Genomic DNA, 6,188 nt, shown 5'->3' with positions numbered 1-6,188 from the left:
TATCTTGGGTTGGTAAGGTGGTGGTGGAACATATCGCTTTTCGAGCTCAGTTGTCTTTTCCACCTCTTTTCCGTTGTCCTTGATCGGTTCTTTCTCAAAATCCGCTTCTTTACACGCATCACCTGAGGCTGCCTCCCCCTCTGATTGCTCATTGGCCTCAATGAGCGTATTCTTAGGCGTTGGAGCTTGTAGTTCTTTACCACTCCTCAATGTAATGGCGTTCACATACTCCTTGGGGTTTGGCTCCGGTTTACCTGGTAAAGCCGGGCCTCGGGATGATGTAGAGGCTTGATTCTGCTTAAGCTCTCTAATGTCTTGCTGCATTGTCGCGTGCTGGCTCTCAACTCTCTGCTGACCCTGTAACAGTTGCTGTAAGATCCCACAGACATCGTTCCCCAGCTGGTTCTGACCCGTTCTCTGATTCTGTTGCTGATTACCCATCGGCTGCGGATTGAACCCTGGTGGAAACTTGTGATGTTGCGGTTGGCTGGTGAAGTTGTTACTCTGAGCCGCTTGATTCTGATGAGTGTAGCCGTGCTGTTGCCCACTAAACTGTTGCTTTGGCTGGAGGGTATTCTGATAAGGAGCCTTTTGAGCGTAGCTTTGGTGTTGTTGCGGAGCAGGGTACACTTGATCGTGAGAGTTAGCTACATTCGGGTTTCTGTATGAGAGGTTTGGGTTACTGTTGTAGTTGTTGAACCGCTGATACCTCTGCTGATTCCCTATGTAGTTCAGCTCCTCTTGAGTTAGACCGTCTTCGTTTACATTATCAAAACTTGGCCCTTGCTCATCAAACTCGCCTACAAAGTGTATTGGCTTTTGAGTCGCCATCAGAACTTTGTCAAGCTTGCTCTGAAGCTCTCTGATATCCTTTTTCATACGCTGTTCTTCACCAGAGCCCTCTGTACGGTTTGCTCTATCAAAGTCCTCGCCATAAGTATCATTAGACATGGCTAGGTTCTCGACTAGTTCCATTGCCGCATTGATCTCTTTCCCAAGAAAATTTCCATTTGAAGCTGTATCTAGTTGGTTTCGGATCTTGGGGAGTGCACCTCGGTATAAAGTACTCAAGAGGGACGCCTCTGAGAAGCCGTGGTGGGGGCATTGGTTAGTGTAGCTTCTAAACCGTTCCCAAGATTCACTAAAGCTCTCGTTATTGTGCTGCGTGAAGCTTGAGATCTGGTTTCTGAGCTTAGCCGTGCGTGATGTGGAAAAGAACTTTGATAAGAACGCCAGTTTACACTGCTCCCAGGTTTGTATAGAACCCCTCGGGAGGTTCTTTTCCCACTGGTGAGCTTTATCACCGAGGCTGAATGGGAACAAGTGTAGCTTGAAGCTATCTTCCGAGACACCATTGATCTTAGTTAGGTCGCAAACCCGATCAAACTGATCTAGATGCTCAAGAGGGTCTTCTCCGGCTAGACCGTGGAACTTTGAGTTCTGCACCATGTTGAGGAGGGAAGCTTTAACTTCAAAGTTGTTATTTTGAACTGGTAGAGCTTGAATCCCAGCTCGGTATTGGTGCGCATTAGCTCAGTCGTTCTCTCCAACAAAGACCGGATGAGGTTGTCTCTGAGCTTGTGGCGGTGGCGGATGAACATGGTGGGCTTGTTGCTCGTTTCTATTAGCTTGTTGTTGGTTTTGCTGAGCAAGCCTTTCGTTTCTTTGAGCCTGTTGTTGGTTAACATAGGCTTGTTGTTCATTCCTGCCTGCCTGCGCCTGATTAGCATGAGCCTGGTGCTCGGTTTCTTGAGCCTGTTGCTCGATCCTTTGCTGTTCTGCCATTCCAAGCCTTTCAAAATGCCGTTCCCTCTCGCGAGCTTGCCTCTCAATCCGGTTGATGTTGTCGTCGTATGGTAGAGGCGGTTCTGTGCTCCGAGACCTGGTTTTCATGCACCTGAAAGCAACACAAGAACTTGCAAGGAAGTTAGTAAAACAAAGAAAGGTAAAATCTTGAACTCAAGAACAAACAAAAGACTAATGCTCCGACAAGTTGGCAACGGCGCCAATTGATAGATAAGACTTTTTAGGTCTCAGGGCTATCAATCCCCTTTGTCGAAGTAGCACAAAGAGGTATCAATCCAGACAAGTCAACGAGACACTAGACTATGATGTTTGTTCATTTAAGTCAAGACAAAAGGTGAAGGTTTTGAACTAAGCTACGTAACAAACGACTAAGCATGAAAGGTAAAGCAAATGATTAGATCAAAACAGAGACAGGATGCAAATAATAACTAAACGATTCAGATGATGATAATATGTAATAAAGCAAGGGACTTTAGACGAGATACTTGACTCGGGTGCTTCCAAGTTCAACTAGTTGGTTAATGAATCAAAACATCAAGCGGTTTCATTTAACTTTGAACTCAAGGCATGTTAATCTTCTCATGAAAGTATTAAGCATCTAAACTGATTCTCCTTCATACCAAAAATGTCTTTTGAGAAGCATCGAATCAATCAGCAATAAGAATCAGTTCAAAAATGTCATTTAAGAGAACAAACTATCACTCCCGCGATGAAAGACTCTTAAACCCTTAACCGAGTGGTTCAGAAATTTCTACAAACACTTTTGATGCGAGATATGTCTCAGATCTGAACCTCAAGTGATGTGCTTGGATCCAGCCTAGAGATCTATTCGGTTAAGGAATGAAACATGCAAGACTAGACACCTAAACCCACTAATCTACCTTGAAAGCACCCTAATCTACTCATCTAAAGCCGCTTAAACGACTACTCACTAATCATAACGAGCTCATTAAGTCTTTTGCAAGACGTGTAGCTAGTCATGATGAGGAGTTTAATGATAGATGACAAAAGAAAATAAAGAAAGAACAAGATTTCTGATGCAAAAATGAGATATCGGATTAGACTCCTCAAGTTTCACAAAAGAGGTAAGTTCTTAAAGCCAAAAACAGATAAGAGATCCGATTATTAGGTTTTTAGTCTCAAAATGTATATATAGCAAAGGTAAAGTGTTGCGGGTCAGCCCGGAACAAACCGTGTACTGAACCGCGTTCTTGGGTTGATGGGTGAGTGCCACGGTGTGTCGGAGAGTGAAGCCGAGGTCTTCATGTCGAGGAGTGCACGTGAGTCCAGATCCAAATGAAGATCTCGTGAAGAACACGTCAAAAATATGCATGAACCCTAGTCTTCGATCCATCTTCATGTGTGTGTTCTTGGGCAGCTTTGTTCTTGATTCTGGGTTCGTGACAATGGACCTCGGCATGAAATGCCGAGGCGCTTGGTAGTCGAGGGGCTTGAGCGAACAGGGGCCGGCATGCACGCCGAGGTCATTGCGCCGAGGTGCACGCTTCATTTTTTACGTGTGCATGCCTTGATTCCAACGTGCCGAGGCGTCAGCACGAGGCCTAGTTCAGAATACTCCCAAAATATGAGCCTTGACTTGGCCGATGTCGAGGTTACGTTGCCGAGCCCTGAGAAAACACTTAGCGCGTATCGCAACATATTTGGGTTCGTATCGACCATGTCACCTCCCGGAAACAGTAACTTTCAACCCACGACTCCAAATGCTCCGAGACCAGTTCCATAGTCAAGATGACTCAATAAGCTCGAACTTTGGTGAAGAAACCGTCGGAGCTTGGGAAGTGGAAGGCTTCCTGGATTTCACATCTTTGAACCGCATTGGAATCACCGGGAAATAAGCTGTTTGGACCGATGTGAACTCCGGAGACTTTATCTTTCAAACCACTCGTCCGAATTTAGCGATCCCAACCGTTCTGAAAAGGTCTTTCAAAGATCTCAAACTTTGATGAAGATCAAAGGTTCCGTCCGCCGTGATCTTTGTACTCCACCGTTCGGTTCTCGGATGCGCGTAATGTTGGTGCATCTTCCGGAAGCTGTATCTTTCTACCCACTGGTCCGAATTGGATGATTCCAACTGTTCTGGGATCTTTGTTTGATTATCTCCAACTTTGCTGAAGACCCCGCCAACTGGTTCGGACCGGAAGGTTCCCCGGATTGCTGATCTTTGAAACGCGCGGACAAGGACAAATTTTGGTCGAGAAAAGCTTCCCGCGGTAAGGAAAATGGCCGAGGGCTGTGTACCGCGGTAAGCTTTTTGGTCGTAAAAATTCCTTCGCCTCGGCCAAAAACTCAACCCGCGGTATTTACACCTGATCTTCGACCCAGGCTGACTTTGGTCGATCGGTACGGACTTTGGTCGGTGCTGAGCGATCGGTAAGCTTTTTGGTCGAGGTTGAACGATCGGTAAGGATTTTGGCCGAGGTTTCTGTCCGTCCGGTACGCGATTTGGCCGAGAAATTCCTCCAAGCGGTTTTCACCATTTTTGACCTTTTTCTTCACCGTCTTCTTCTCTGCTCCTCTTCTTAGGCTCCAAATGACTCCCAAAGCACCTGATAAGGACTTCAAAACATGCAAAACTCTTTGGGACCTAATGCAAGCCCTAAATCCTATTTTCATGCCTAAAGACTCAATTTACATGGGGAAAACACATAATGAGGACTCTAAAATGCACTCTAAATGATGTAAAATATAGACATATCAAAACTGCGTTGTTCCTCTTTCTCTCCAACGTTTTTGCACTTATCTGCATATAAGACAATAGAAAACAAGAGTGCATGTGGTTTGAAAGAGGATTGGTTAAGGTGGGGAACTAGCTAAAGATGAACTAGCCATTCAGGATCAACAGAGAGTGGTAAAAGGATAAAGGAGTCCTGAATGTATGATTCGTTTCCCTGGTCTAATGCTTCAATGAGAAAATTAAGTCCAAATTAAGTCCAAATAAAACAGAGCTAGTGTATCCCTTCATCTAAATCGAAATCATTCAAATTCCTCTGGGGTACTCCGTTTCAAATGTGCTTAGCTACCGCCTAGTCTAGTCCTAAATCATGAATGAGCATGTCACTAGGAACAGTCTAAAGCACACAGTCAACTATCATTGATTCATGTTCACCATTCCCTTTAAAACGTATTTTGTTTTGAAAACCGATTTTGAAAAACTTTGAAAAAAATGTAGATAATGCAAGACTCATGAAAGAAAGGTGGTTAGAAAGGGATGAAATCCTCCCCCAGACTTAAATCACACTGTCCTCAGTGTAAAACAAGTCGAGATTGGATGAGAAAAATGCATAGATAATCGAATTGGTAAGGACAAAGAGAACTTACCTGGATCCGGGATGCTGGTGGAGATGAACCGGATTCATTCGAAGGGGTTTGGGAAGGTGATTAGGTAGTGATGAAGGTGGTGGAGGGTGATGAATGAGGTGGAGGGTGATTGGTGAGGTGAAATGAGGTGAAAGGGGTGGTTTGGGGTCGGGTTTGATGTCAACGACCAAGTGCCGCGGTCAGGGGCTGCACGACCGCGGCAAACAAGCACTTGGCCGCGGTCATATTCACGCGACCGCGGTCGATGGGTCGTTTCCCGCGGTCAGAACGTCTGCGACCGCGGGGGCTTATATCGCGGCCTCTTCCTGCTTCTCCTTGGTTCCTGCTGGGCCGAGCAGTCAGGTACTATCCTTCTTTTTGGTTTTTTTCTGGTTTTTTGATTTTTTTTTTGGCTTTTTGTTTTATAAGAAACACCTGAAACTAAGAAAAAGAAAAAGGTCAAAAGAAAAAGAAAGAAAAATCCTAAAGAAAACAATACCTAAATGGGTTGCCTCCCATTAAGCGCTTTTGTTTTAAGTCGTTTAGCTCGACTTTTGGTGTTGGACGTGACTTATTCCAATGAAGAAGACCTTGTCCTGAGACAAGTATTTTTCGACATCTCCTTGCTTTGCCTAGCAGGTTCTTCGTCACTCCAAAGTTCTTCTTCAAACTCTTCTGCTGCAGAACGTTTTCCTGCTTAGCTGTTGTATGGGACAGCTTCTGTGAAGACATCTTTGTCGATATTAGCAAATGAAGTCCTCCGGTTTGGCCAGTCCATTATAGCTCCGGAAGTTGCTAGAAAAGACCATCCGAGAATCACTGGATATGTTGCATCTCTCGTTTCGACAATGTAGAAGTCGACAGGCACTATGCAATCTCCTATTCTCAAAGGAATTTCATGAGCTATTCCTTGAGGTGTTGCATTTGAATCATCAGCTAGGCTAATCTTTGCTCTAGTCCTGCGCAGGTGTCTGATACCAAGTCTCAAAGCAATTGCCTTGGACATCATGTTAAGACAAGCTCCAGAATCACACAGCACGTTTTTAAACATTTCTCCTCTAATA

The 6,188-nt window shown here is 44.9% G+C and overlaps 1 non-coding gene across 1 annotated transcript; it reads left to right on the top strand.

The window, feature by feature from the left end:
• The first annotated feature begins 1,087 nt into the window (after window positions 1-1,087).
• LOC112089360 lies at window positions 1,088-1,194 on the top strand. The gene has a single exon (XR_002900997.1). It is a non-coding gene; the product is annotated as a small nucleolar RNA R71 (small nucleolar RNA).
• Window positions 1,195-6,188: the final 4,994 nt, after the last annotated feature.

Source organism: Eutrema salsugineum, unplaced genomic scaffold (genome assembly GCF_000478725.1).
Source record: "Eutrema salsugineum unplaced genomic scaffold, Eutsalg1_0 scaffold_12, whole genome shotgun sequence".
Classification (NCBI taxonomy): Eukaryota; Viridiplantae; Streptophyta; class Magnoliopsida; order Brassicales; family Brassicaceae; genus Eutrema; species Eutrema salsugineum.
Note: the sequence above shows the minus strand (reverse complement) of the source record. Positions and strands in the feature narration are given on the sequence as shown.